The following is a 14,245-nucleotide window of genomic DNA, read 5'->3' as shown; positions in this document are numbered from 1 at the left end:
ACATTCTAAGTGGGGTGAGGTGGTATCTCAATGTTGTTTTGATTTGCATTTCTTTTATGGGTAGAGAGTTTGAGCATTTCTTCCTGTGTCTATTGGAAATCCTTCTTTGTTCTTCAGAGGAGTGTCTCTTTAAGTCTTTAGCCCCCTTATTTATTGGGCAGTTTTTTTCTTTGAGGATTTGTTGTAGGGGGATTTAATTTTTTGAGTTCCAGGTATATTTTAGATATGAGACCATTGTCCGTTGTATGGCTAGTGAAGATCTTGTCCCAATCTGAGGGCTTTCTATTGATCTTGCTTGGTATATCTTTTGCCATGCAGAAGCTCTGCAACTTCATACAATCCCATTTGTCCAACCTTTCTTTGATTTGTTGTGTTTCTGGGTCTCTATTAAGAAAATTTCGGCCTGCACCAAGGAGAACTAGGATTTCTTCTATTCAATCCTGTAATGTTTTCAGAGTGTCTGCTTTGAATCCGAGGTCTTTGATCCATTTGGAGTTGATTCTGGTGCAGGGTGATATATAAGGATCAAGCGTTATTTTTCTAAGAGTAGTTAACCAGTTTTGCCAGCACCATTTACTGAAGAGGCTGTCTTTCTTCCATTCTATTTTTTTTAGCTCCCTTATGGAACATTAGATGGCTATATGTCTGTAGGTTCATTTCTGGGTTTTCAATTCTATTCCATTGGTCCTGAGGTCTGTTCTTGTGTCAGTACCAAGCTGTTTTGTTTACTATGGCTTTATAGTAGAGTTTGAAATTTGGTATTGATATTTCTCCAGCATTGTTCTTTCTGTTGAGGAGCCTTTTAGCTATTCGGGATATTTCATTATTCCATATGAATATTTGGATTGCCTCTTCTATTTCCTTGAAGAATGAGGTTGGAATTTTGCTAGGTATCACATTGAATTTATAGATAGCCTTGGGAATTATTGCCATTTTGACGATGTTGATCTTTTCAATCCAGGAGCATGGGAGGTTTTGCCATTTTCTAAGTTCTGCTTTGATATCCTTTCTTCAGGTTTTTAAAATTTTCATCATAGAGCCCTTCACTTCTTTCGTTAAGCTTATTTCTAGGTATTTTATTTTTTGTGGGGTTATTACAAATGGAGTTGCTTTCCTAATTACAGACACACTTTTCTCTTTGTTGGCATACAGAAAAGTCATTGATTTGGCGGGTTTAATTTTATACCCTGCTACTTTGCCAGAGTTTTGAATCAGCTTGAGTGATTTGGGAGTGGAGTCTATGGGTTTCTTTAAATACAAGTTCCTGTCATCTGCAAATAGAGAGAGTTTTACTTCTTTTCTTATTTGGATCCTCTTTATGTTTGCATCTTGTCTTATTGCTGTAGCTAGGCACTGTAATAATAGATTGAAGAGAAGTGGAAAGAGTGGACATCCTTGTCCTTTTCCTGAGTTAAGACGAAATGGCTTTAGTTTTCACCATTAATATAATGCTGGCTGTAGGTTTGTCATATACAGCTTTTATTGTATTGACGAATGTTGCATGGATTCCTAATTTTTTAAAAACCTTCATCATAAAGGGGCGCTTGATCTTGTCAAATGCTTTTTCTACATCTATTGAGATAACCAGGTGGTTCTTATCCTTGCTCCTGTTGATGTGATTAATTATATTAATTGATTTGCGTATATTGAACAAGTTTTGCATCCCTGAAATGAATCCTGTTTTATAAGAGTGTATGATTTTTTTTATGAATTGTTGATGTATCTGTTGAACTAGATTGTATCTGCAGACTATTGACTGGGAAAATACAGACTTTGGTTGATGGTTGCCTTAAGATCGTGTTCTAGCACAAAACTGGTGTTATTTTCATCCCAAATGGGCAGAATAAGCCGGAAAAATAAACACAAAAAAATAGCAAGTCCGGGTATCTCACTCCCACTCATGATAATCAGGGACAAAATAGATAATGAATAATCCAGAGTAGTGTTCCCAAATAGCTCTATAAACACTGCTGGCCAACATGATAAATGAAAAGATTGAAAACCTACAAAGGACTCTGTATGAGCGTGATAGTGAGAGAGAGGAGGCAAACCAAGATTTATACACGAATAGCATGAGTGTGAGGAAAATACTCAAAAACTAATACACGACTTGCATGAGCAGCTTGAGAATTCTCAAAGAGAAAGGTAGGAATGGCATAGGAAGTCTAAGAACACTCAAAGAGAACTACAGGAATGGTGTGAACGTGAGGAAGCTAAACAAAGTGTAATACAGGAATTTAGAGAGCAGGATGAGAATAAACAAAGATCACTAAAGGCATTCATGGAATCCATTAACAAAGAGGTGAAGGAAGTCGGGAGACCACAAACGGAATGCTGAAGGGAAACCAACAGAAGGAATGGAAGTCCAAGGAAACCATAACCAATCAACTAAGTGATTTGAGAATAAACACTGAGCACCAAATTAAGGAAGTAAAGAAGTTCATGCAAGATCTAAAACAAAGCTTCAACAAAGAATTTGAAGCCATCAAAGCTGACCAATTAGAAGGAAAAGAAATAAAAAAACAAAGTAGAAAGTCTTGACAGCAGGTTAGACCATGCAGAAGATCGAATCTCGGGGATTGAAGACAGCCCAGATATTATAGAGAAAGAACATACAACCATCCAAGACAAGTCCAAGAAATATGATAGATCTATCCAACACTTGGAAAACACAAGCAAAAGGAATAATCTGAGGATAATGTGTGTAGAGGAGCACCTAGAAATAGAAATTAATGGTCTAGGAAATTTGTTTAACAGGATCCTAGCAAAGAACTTCCCAAACATGCAAAAAGATAGGCCTATTCAGATACAAGAAACTTTTAAAACCCCAAATAGACAAGACAAGAATAGGACACCCCACTGCAACATTATAATCCACACAGGATCAACTCAGACCAAGGAAAAGATCCTTAAAGCTGTCAAGGAGAAAAGATTAATCACCTATAAAGGGCAACCAATTAAAATCACCTCAGATTTCTCAGCAGAGAGAATGAGAGCAAGAAGAGCCTGAAAAGATGTATGCCATGCCCTAAAAACAAACAACTATCAACCAAGAATACTGTACCCAGCTAAACTCTCCTTCATAACTGAAGGCCAAATAAAAACCTTCCATAGCAAAGAAAAAAAAAGAAACAATATATCTCCACCAAACCAGTCCTACAAAAGATTCTTAAAACCAGGGAGACCACAATAAAGGCCAAGGAACTGCACACAAACTGAAAATCCAAGAACCATAGGAAGAACCCAGTTTTTGCAGCCCCCAAGAAGGTGGATAACATGGCAGGAACTCCCAAATACCTCTCAGTCCTTTCTATCAACATTAACGGACTTAACTTTCCAATTAAGCGACATAGACTGTCTAATTGGATTAAAAAACAAGATCCTTGTATATGCTGCCTTCAGGAGTCACATCTTGCCCGTAAAAACAAACACATTTTCACTGTGAAAGGCTGGAACAAAATCTACCAACCAAACGGCCTCCATAATCAGGCGGGAATTGCAATCCTAATACCAGATAAAATAGACTTCAACTTAAAATTTGTGAGAAGAGATAAAGAAGGTCTCTACAGATTAATTAATGGATCTCTCCTTCAGGAGGATATTACAATTCTAAGTATCTTTCGCCAAACAAAGGAGCACACAAATTTATCCAAGAAACACTACTGTCCCTCAAATCCCACATAGATCCAAAGACATTAATTGTTGGGGATTTTAACACACCACTCTCCCCACTACATAGATCAACTCGGCAAAATCTCAAAAGAGAACCCGCAGGTCTAAACAACTGCATAGATCAACTAGTTTTAACAGACATCTACCGAATATTTCACCCAGCAGCATCAGAATACACGTTTTTCTCAGCAGCACATGGAACATTTTCTAAAATAGACCACATTTTAGGCCACAAAGGAAGTTATACTTTGCATTCTCTCAGACCACAAGGGAATAAAGTTAGAACTCAACACCAAAAGCCACCAAATAAAGTCCGGTAACACATGGAGGCTGAACAACACACTGCTGAATCACGAGTGATTCATGGAAGAGATTAGAAAGGAAATTCAAATGTTCATGTTATTTAACAAAAATGAGCACACAAATTACCAGCTCCTCTGTGACACAGTAAAGGCAGTACTCAGAGACAAGTTTATAGCTCTGAGTTCCTACATCAACAAATTGGAGAGATCTGAAACCAACAATTTAATGAGACATCTGAACCTCCTTGAAAAAGAGCAGGAATATAAACCCCAATCGAGTAAATGGAAAGAAATAATTAAAATTAAATTAGAATTAAATTAATTAGAATCCAAAAAAACTATAGAAAGAATCAACAAAACAAAGAGTTGGTTCTTTGAAAAAATTAACAAAATTGACACACCCTTAGCAAACTTATCAGAAAAAGAAGAGAACACACCTAAATAAATAAACTCAGAGATGAGAATGGAAACATCACCACAGAAACAACCAAGATTCAGAACATTTTAAGGGAATATTTTTCAAAACTTTATGCTAATAAGTTTCAGAATTTGGCAAAAATGGACCTTTTCCTAGCAAATATTGACATGCCAAAACTAAACCAAGATGAGTTAAACCATCTCAACAGGCCCATATTAAGCATTGGAATAGAAACAGCAATAAGAGCCCTCCCATCTAAGAAAAGTCCACGACCAGATGGTTTTACAGCAGAATTCTACAAGTCCTTCATTGCAGAGCCCACACCAATACTCCTCCAACTCTTCAATGAAATTGAAAGAGAAAGTTCACTACCGAACACATTCTGTCAAGCCATCATAACCTTCACCTTCATCCCAAAACCAGTTGGGGACTCATCAAAGAAAGAGAACTATAGACACATTTCTTTGATGAATATTGATGCCAATCTTCTTTCTTTCATTCCCTTCCGTTGTTGTATAAGATTTCTGCAACCTTCATCTTGTATATAAGCTCATCTGATTTGGGAAGGGGGAACACAGAAATAGTGGGACAATAGGAAAACCAATCTGCAGTTGGATATGAACTATACAACTTTTGGGGGGAGAGAAGTCAGAAGGTGGAAAATTGGGAGAGAATGACGGATGGGGTGACCCCGTTCGAAAGAAAATGTACTCATTACCTGAATCATACTACCCCTGTGGACATCACCTTTATAATAGAGTTTTTAAGAAAGAAAATGTATTTTATTTCTAAATAGAAGAAAGAAGAAATGGTTGGAACTGGGAACACATTAATTGAAGTAAGCCATGTTCAGAAGGACAAAGGTCAAATGTTTTCTCTCATATGTTCATGCTAGACCTAAAAAGTTAACATATACATAAACACATAAAGAATGTTTGTAATTTAGGGGATTGTTGAGGAATGATATAGAGGAAAGGAAAAACAAATGTTAGCTGATGAACAATATAGAAATACAGTGCACCTGTGAAGAGAGCAGAATGAAATTCAGTGAAAGCATTTGAGTAATAGATAGTACTGGAGATAGGAGAAAATTAGAACAAAAGAGGATAGCAATAGAGTAAATTACACACATGTAAAAGGGCATGGTGAAACCCGTTTGAATAATAACCATACACTGAAACCAGCGAATGACAATCAGGAAAAACAGGTCTTATCCAGGGTATAGGTACTAGTGGCAAGGGGAAGGGAGAAGGAAAAGGAGAGTAAATAAGATCAAACTACTCTATGCTCACGTGTGTATAATGGATAATGAAGCTTGTTGTGATTGGTTTGGGAAAGGTGGAAGGGAAAAGAGGGAGAGAGGAGGGATTGAGTCTAATGAAAGTGCATGGTATAAGTATGGACATGTCAAATTGTTCCTCTGCAACTAATTGATGCTAATAAAAATATACAAAAGGAATTGTTATGCACTAAAATGTGATTATTAATTTAAGTTAAAAAAAAACGATTATATTTGTTGGAAGTGTGCTATTCCAGGTAAATAAAGAGATGGCATTAAGACTACTTTCAGCGATCATTTTTATAGTTTGTTACTAGAGAAACTCTGCTGATTGTGTAGAGTGCCACTATACTATAATGGGAAAAAAATCAGAATCACTACAGATCTCTCTACACTGAATGCAACAAAGGCCTGGGAAAGTATGATCCGAGCCTTGAGAATCAATAACTGCCAGCGCAGACTGATTTAACCAGGAAAGCTAGCAATCACATCCAATGGAGAAAATAAATTTCTAAAAATAAAGAAAAAAATAAATGGATTCATAAACAATAAGCTATCATTACAAAGAATATTAATATGGGGAACACAACCTGAAGAAAGCAATCATGAACAGAAATTTACATCAGCAGATATCACTAGAAGTCTGACTTAATAAGCTCAGGAAGAAAGGAAAGAAGAAAAACTTAGGAAAGCAGGAAATTGACAGGAAACACAATGCATCTCTCTATAATAATCATAAATATTAATGTGCTCAATTCATCAATAAAAAGAAAAAGAACTGCAGATTGGATCAGAAAACAAGACCTATCCACCTGTTGACTTCAGGAGACCCACCTCACAGCCAAACATAAAAACAAACTCCAAGTGAAGGGTTGGAGTAAGATCTACCATGCAAATATTCCCAGCACGAAAGCAGGAGTAGCTATCATGATATCTGGCAAAATAAATTTTTCATTAAAATCAATACAAATAGAAAAAGAAGGATACTACATACTTATACAGGGAACAATCCAAGAAGAATATATAACCATTATTAGCTTATATTACCCAAATACTGGTGCACACAAATATGTTAAGCAAATACTCTCAAACTTAAAGAATAAAATAGATCCAAATACTATAATACTGTTGTGCCCAGATCGCAGGACCCCCACCAAAAAGAACACAAGGGTCAGACTTTACAACTGTTTTAAGTTTTTATTTAGATGGGCTGCAGCTCAGGCCTCTCCCTACACTCCGACACAGCGGAGACTAGGAGGAGAGCCCTGAGATAAGGACTTGCAGGGCTTATAAAGGCTCACAACCCTATGTACCACCATGTGTTGCTCTGCTAGCTGAAACAAGCAACAAATGGTCGCTGCCTCATAACCATTCATTCCCCGCCCCGCCCCACCCCGCTTGACTTATGGTCCTGAGACACAATCTTGTGGCTCCTGCCCAAAATTAACTCCAACAGCACTCGATCTTGAATGAGTTCTTATATTTCTAGTCCCTCTCTGACAGTAGCCATAAACAACAATAACAATAACAATCAGTCCATTTTTCTTTTCTTGAGGCATATGCAAAATGGTTGGTTAGGATGCTTGGAGACTTCCCATGTTTCCCCTGGTCGTCCAGGGCAAAGGGGTCAGCTGGTCTGGAATGGGAGCAGTGGACCCAAGCAGCAATGCCATCTACCTTAAGGGCAGGAGGAGTAGCCAGTAGCACCATGTAAGGTCCCTTCCACCGTTGTTCCAGAGATCTCAGGTTGTGTCTTTGAACAAGCACCCAGTCCCCTGGTATAAACGAATGGGGGGGGGGGTAAGAATAGAGGCAGAATCATATAATGCTCTAAACTGGGGCCACACATTTTTGTGGACAAGCTGTAGATAGTCAAGTTTACATTGAAATTCAGTATCACTCAAATCAGCAAGCAATTCAGTCTGAAGGCTAGGGATAATGGGTGGAGGGTGTCCATACATTATTTCAAAAGGAGTAAAGCCAAGCTGATAGGGTGAATTTGTTACTCTAAACAGAGCAAAAGGAAGGAGCGATACCCAGTCTGCGCCAGTCTCCAAAGCCAATTTAGTTAAGGTCTCTTTTAGAGTCTGATTCATTCTTTCTACCTGCCCTGAACTCTGGGGTCTATAAGCACAGTGCGATTTCCAATCCATCTCCAGTGCTGCGGCTATTCCCTGACTTACTTTTGAGATGAAGGCCAGTCCATTATCCTACCCGTTGGTGGATGGAAAGCCATACCTGGGTAGGATTTCTTCCAGGATCTTCTTAGCCATGACGTTCACGGTCTCATGCTTTGTTGGGTAAGCTTCAACCCAACAAAAACTAGCAAATATTTATATCCAAATTTTCCAGTTTTATTTTCTGTGAAGTCTACTTTCCAATACACACCTGGCCTATCTCCATGGAGGCAAGCTTCTTTTGTAACCGGTTGAGTGGGGGCATTGGTGAGCTGACAGGCTTTACAATTTTTAACAATGTCCTCAATGAGTTGATTTCCTTGCCTAATTTTTACTTCTGAGTCGGAGCAAGTCCTGCATTCTTCGGGTTCCCATGTGAGAGGTCCAATGGATTTTCTTAAGTATCCCCTTTCCTAACCTTTGTGGCAAGATAAGTTTCCCCTCCCCAGTTTTTCACCAGCCCGGGTTTTATAGACCATGGGAATTTTCTTTATCCACTCCAATCTTCTTGGGAGTACTGAGGCTCATGAGGCAAAGCTCATGGCCCTGGATCTACTAGAGTCAGTACTTCTGCTCTGGGCTGGAGGGCCGCCTCCTTAGCTGCCTGATCGGCCAAGTTATGTCCTTTGGTTATAGAATCAGTTCCCTTTTGCCGGGCGCTAGTGGCTCACGCCTGTAATCCTAGCTACTCAGGAGGCTGAGATCTGAGGATCACGGTTCAAAGCCAGCCCGGGCAGGAGAGACCGTGAGATTCCTATCTCCAATAAACCACCAGAAAACCGGAAGTGGTGCTGAAGCTCAAGTGGTAGAGCATTGAGGTGAAGAGCTGAAGGATAGTGCCCAGGCCCAGAGTTCAAGCCGACCAAAAAAAAAAAAAAAAAAAGAATCAGTTCCCTTTTGATGTCTCGGCAGTGCATAATGGCAATATTTGCTGGTTCCCATAAGGCAGGGATGAGGCTTAAAATTTCTTGTTTGTTTTTAATAGCTTTTCCCTCAGCTGGCAGCAGCCCCCTCTCTTGGTAAATGGCTCCATGCACATGCATGGTGGCAAAAACATACTGACTGTCTGTGTAAATGTTTAGTCTCTGCTCTTTTCCCATCTCTAGGGATTTTGTTAGCACCACTAGTTCTGCTCTTTGTGCAGACATTCCCTTAGGGAGTGCTTCTGCCCACACTATCTCAGTGTCTATGGTGACTGCTGCACCCGCGTACCTTTTTCCATCTTGAATGAAACTGCTGCCGTCTGTGAACCAGGTATGTTCGGTATGCCATAGTGGCAAGTCCAACAAGTCTGGCCTCTTTTCTTTGGCCAAGTCTCTCTTTTCACGCTCAATTTCATGTTCTCTATCCTTCCTTTCCTGTCTTTGCTCCTCTGTCTCTCTCTTATTGTAAACCTTTTCCGCCATGGCTACTAGATCCCTAATAAACTTTTCACCAAGTCTGTGTAGAGCCAGCAACTTTGGCTTTATGTCTGGTGCAGCTTGATTTATATAGGCAAACATAATCATCTGAGTCGACTCCTGGGTCTCAAGGTTTTGACTAAAAACTTCCATGAGCCTCTCAAGATATGCTGCCAGACGTTCACTTCCTCCCTGTCTAACATCATAAACTTTGGCCATGTTAATAGGTCAGTGAGCTGCCAACTTGAGACCTGCCAACAGAGCCTGGCGATAGAGGAGGAGTCACTTCCTAACTTCAACAGTATTGTAGTACCATGTTGGTCAGATCTCAGGAAAATAGGCAGCGATCAAGGCAGGATCTGTGATGGGCACTCCTGTGGGCCCAGGGATATGTTTCCAGGATGCCTCTCAGATATGGTCTCTCTCTTCAGTGGTAAAAAGTACCTGCAAAAGCTGACTACAATCATCCCAAGTGGGCTGATGAGTAAAGAGAATAGTTTCAAATAAACTAATTAAATTCTGGGGTTTCTCAGAAAAGGGGGCATTTTGGGCAAACCAATTGTATATATCACTGGTAGAAAATGGCCATTTTTGGGATTTCTGTCTACCATCCACATCCACAGGATCTACAGTGCATAAGAGAAAAACAGCTGCATTAGATGCCATCGTCGAGTGACTGGCCCCTCAGAAACTTTAAGGGCAGGTGCCGAGTGTTTGGCTGCTGGTTCTATAGCTGCCTTCTTCTCTTGAATATTCTCAGGCTCCACAGAAGGAACCTGGGAAGGGGAGTATGGGTGAGGAATATTTCTTCTTCCAAATCATCTCCCTGAAAAAGCGGGGGGTACAATTTCTTTTCCTCTTTCTTAGTTTCTTTTTGTAAGTCTAGGGGGCTAGATGGAGGGTTGCCCATGGTTTCCAGTCCCGTCAGTCTTACAGTCCAAAAAAACAATAAATAATACAAACAAAACACATGCAGGTCTGACAGTTACAAAGTGGAGATCTCCCAAATTGGTCCCCTGACTCCTGTCACGGCAGGGTTCCACAACACCCCACGCCCCACAGCAGCAGTAGCAGATCCAGAGTGTGTGAGTTGGGCCTTGGTTAGGAGGCCCTCTTGATCAGTTCCGGCCCAACACCAAACAAACCCATACCCCACAATTCTCACGGCGGGGTTCCAAGAACCCCCCCCCACAAGAGGATCTGGGACTTCTCCCAGTTCCTCCAGGTTTGTCGTACCAGCGTGTCTATTTCAACAACCCTTTACACAATATGAATTGGAGCGTTTGTCCTCACAAAGGAAAATGAAAGTGCAAACAGACAACAACAGGACAAGACAAATTAACAAAGACAGCTCTGTTTTACCTTTGGAGTCTGAGGTCTCAGGGGTCTTTGGGGGGATCTTGAATGAGTCCCCACTAATATGTTGTGTCCAGGTCGCAGGACCCCCACCAAGAAGACCACTGAGAGTCAGACATTACAGCTGTTTTAAGGTTTTATTTAGGTGGACTGTAGCTCAGGCCTCTTCCTACATTCTGACACAGCAGAGCCTTGGAGGAGAGCCCCGAGCTAAGGATTTGCAGGGCGTATAAAGTCTCACAACCAGGCGTACTACCATGTGTTGCTCCGCTAGGTGAAACAAGAAACAAATGGTCACTGCCTCATAACCTTTCAATACTAGGAGAGTTTAGTTCCCCAATCTCACCAAAAGACAGGTCTACCAACCAGAGGATTGGCAGAGAAGCCACAGAGTTAAGTGAGGCCATATTTCAAGTGGAATTAATTGACATTTACTGAGTTTGCAACCCTAAAATGACACAGTGCCTATTCTTCTAAGCATCTCATGGAACTTTCTCGAAAATAGATCATATCATAGTTCATACAAGGAATTTAAACAAATACAAGGAGACTGACATAATCCTTTGAATCCTGTCTGACCACAATGGAACCAAGCTAGTTCTCAATAACAAAAGACACTGTAGAAATTGCTCAAATACATGGAAATTGAACAGCACACTTTTGAGCAATATCTGGGTAACAAGAAATTAAAGAAGAAATTTAAAAGTTCCTACAATCTAATGACAAGGAATACACATCACAAAGAAACCTGTGGGACAGGACAAAAGCAATCCTGAGGGGTAAATTTATAGCTTTCAGTGCACACATGAAGAAAATAGACACAGACCAAGAAAATAATTTCATGTTGTGGCTGAAACTGCTGGAAAATCATGGCAAAATAAATGAACCTAAGCTTACTAGATGGAGCAAGATAATCAAAATAAGAGCTGAGATCAATGAGAGAGAAACTAAGAAAACCATAAATAAAATTAATAAAACAAAAGGCTGTTTTAAAAAAATAATAAAATTGATAGAACTTTAGCAAGATAAACAAAAAAAAAGAGAAGAAACCCAAATCAATAAGATCAGGGATGCCACGGGAAAAGTTACAACAAATACCAAAGACACCCAAAAAATTATAAAGAAGTATTTCCAGAAACTATACTAAGGAAAGAAAACCTAGCAGAAATCGATGAAGTTTTAGAGAAGTACAAATTGCCCAAACCGAACAATTAAATAAGCCAAGATCTTACAATGAGAAATAGGAATCAATCAGAAGTCTCCTAAGAAGGAAAACCCCAGGACCAGATGGATTCACTACAGAACTCTATAAGACCTTTAAAGATGAACTAATACTCATACTCCTCATATGCTTCCGAGAAAGAGAAACAGAGGGAGATATCCCAAACTCATTCTATGATTCCAATATCATACTCATCCCCAAACCAGGCAAAGACCCAACAAAAAAAGAGAACTACAGACCAATCTCCTTGATAAAGACAGATCTTAACCGAATTCTAGCCAACAGAATCCAGAAACACATTTAAAAAAATCGTACATTACGACCAAGTAGGCTTCATTCCAGAGATGCAGAGATGGTTTAGCATGCATAAATCAATAAATGCAATCCATCGCATCAACAAATCCAAGGTCAAGAACTACATGATTATCTCCATTGATGCAGAAAAGGCCTTGGATAACATTCAACATTCATTCATGCTAACAGCTATGGAGAAAATAGGAATAGAAGGAACATTCCTTAAAACAATGAAAGCCATATACAACAGAACAATAGCCAATATTATACTCAATGGGGAAAACCTACAACCGATTCTCCAAAAATCAGGAACAAGGCAAGGATGCCCACTTTCACCACTCCTCCTCAATATAGTTCTGGAATCCTTATCCAGAGCAATAAGGCAGGAAAAGGCATTAAAGGGATCTCCATCGGGAAGGAAGTAGTTAAATTACCTCTTTCTGTAAATGACATGGTACTATACCTACATGATCCAAAAAAATCCAACCCCAAACTCCTAGAACTTATAAGTCACTTCTACAAAGTAGCAGGATACAAAATTAACTCACAAAAATCAGTTGCCTCTCTGTACACCAACAATATACAAGCATAAAGGGAAATCAGGGAAACAACCCCATTCACAATAACCTCAAAAAAATTTAGAAATTAACTTAACCAAAGATGTAAAAGAACTATTTAATGAAACCTATAAAAACTTAAAGAGATTATAGAGGATACTAAGAAATCGAAAGACTTTCCATGTTCTTGGATAGGTAGACTTAATATAGTGAGAATGACCATACTGCCAAAATTGATATACAAATTTAGTGCAGTTCCCATTTAAATCCCAATGACCGTTCATTACTGAAATATAGAAAACAAATACAAAAATTCATCTGGAACAAAAAAGGAACTAGAATACCCAAAATAATTCTAGGCAAAACAGACAACACTGGAGGGATCTTGATGCCAGACTTCAAACTCTACTATAGAGCCATAATAACAAAGACAGCTTGGTATTGGCACAAAAACAGACCCTAAGACCAATGGAATAGAATAGAAGATACAGAAATAAAACCACACACACACATCAGCTGATATTTGACAAAGCGGCCAAAGTCACACAGTGGAAGAAGCACAGTCTCTTCAACTACTGGTGCTGGGAAAACTGGGTGGCCACCTGAAGAAAACTAAAAGTGGACCACAGCCTGTCTCCACGCAGTAACGTAAACTCAAAATGGATTGAAGACCATAACCTCAAACCTGAAACTGAAACTATTGCAGAACAGAGTAGGAGAGACACTTGAACTTATAATAGGCAAAGGCAAGAACTTCCTGAGCAGAGGTCCAACAAATTGGAGAGAGACTCGACAAATGGGACTACCTTAAAATAACAAGCTTCTACACAGCTAAAGGCATAGCAATCACCCTAGAAAGACAGCCAACAACTGGGAAAAAATACTTTCCAGCAATATATCAGACAAGGAACTAATATCCAGTATATGCAGGGAACTCAAGAAAATAATCCCTCCCAAACCCAACAAACCAATTAGAAATGGGCAAGGGAACTAAAGAGAGACTTCTCAGAAGAAGAGATAAAAATGGCAAAAAAAAACCCATGAGGAAATGTTCACCTTTTCTGGTTGTAAAGGAAATGCAAATAAAGACAACCCAGAGACACCACCTTATCCCAGTCAGAATGGCCCACAATCTAAATTCAGCCAGTGACAAATGCTGGTGTGGATGCAGAGAAAGAGGAGCCCTATTACACTGCTGGTGGGAATGTACACTTATACAACCACTCTGGAAAGCATCTGGAGGCATCTCAGAAAGCTAAATATAAACCTCCCCTATGACCTAGCCATACCATTCCTAGGCATCTATCCTGAGCAAGAGGAACCAGGATTCAAGGACACATGCATCTCCATGTTTATTGCAACACTGTTTACAATAGCCAGAAAATGCAAACAACCCAGATGCTCCACTACAGATGAATGGATCCAGAAATTCTGGTACCAATATACAATGGAATATTATGCAGCCATTAGAAAGGACAAAATAATGGCATTCACAGGGAAATGGATGGAACTAGAAGAAACCATGTTGAGTTAGGTAAACCAAGAGCAAAGGGACAAATGGCACATGG

General features: G+C 39.5%; 1 pseudogene; it reads right to left on the bottom strand.

Annotated features, from left to right (window-relative positions):
- Positions 1–9,187, bottom strand: part of LOC138808609 (tubulin beta-2 chain-like) — a 113,648-nt pseudogene extending 104,461 nt beyond the window's left edge.
- Positions 9,188–14,245: the final 5,058 nt, after the last annotated feature.

This window comes from Dipodomys merriami, unplaced genomic scaffold, assembly GCF_024711535.1.
Source record: "Dipodomys merriami isolate MVZ:Mamm:240054 unplaced genomic scaffold, mDipMer1.0.p SCAF_46, whole genome shotgun sequence".
Taxonomy (NCBI): domain Eukaryota; kingdom Metazoa; phylum Chordata; class Mammalia; order Rodentia; family Heteromyidae; genus Dipodomys; species Dipodomys merriami.
This window is presented reverse-complemented; position numbering and strand designations above follow the sequence as displayed.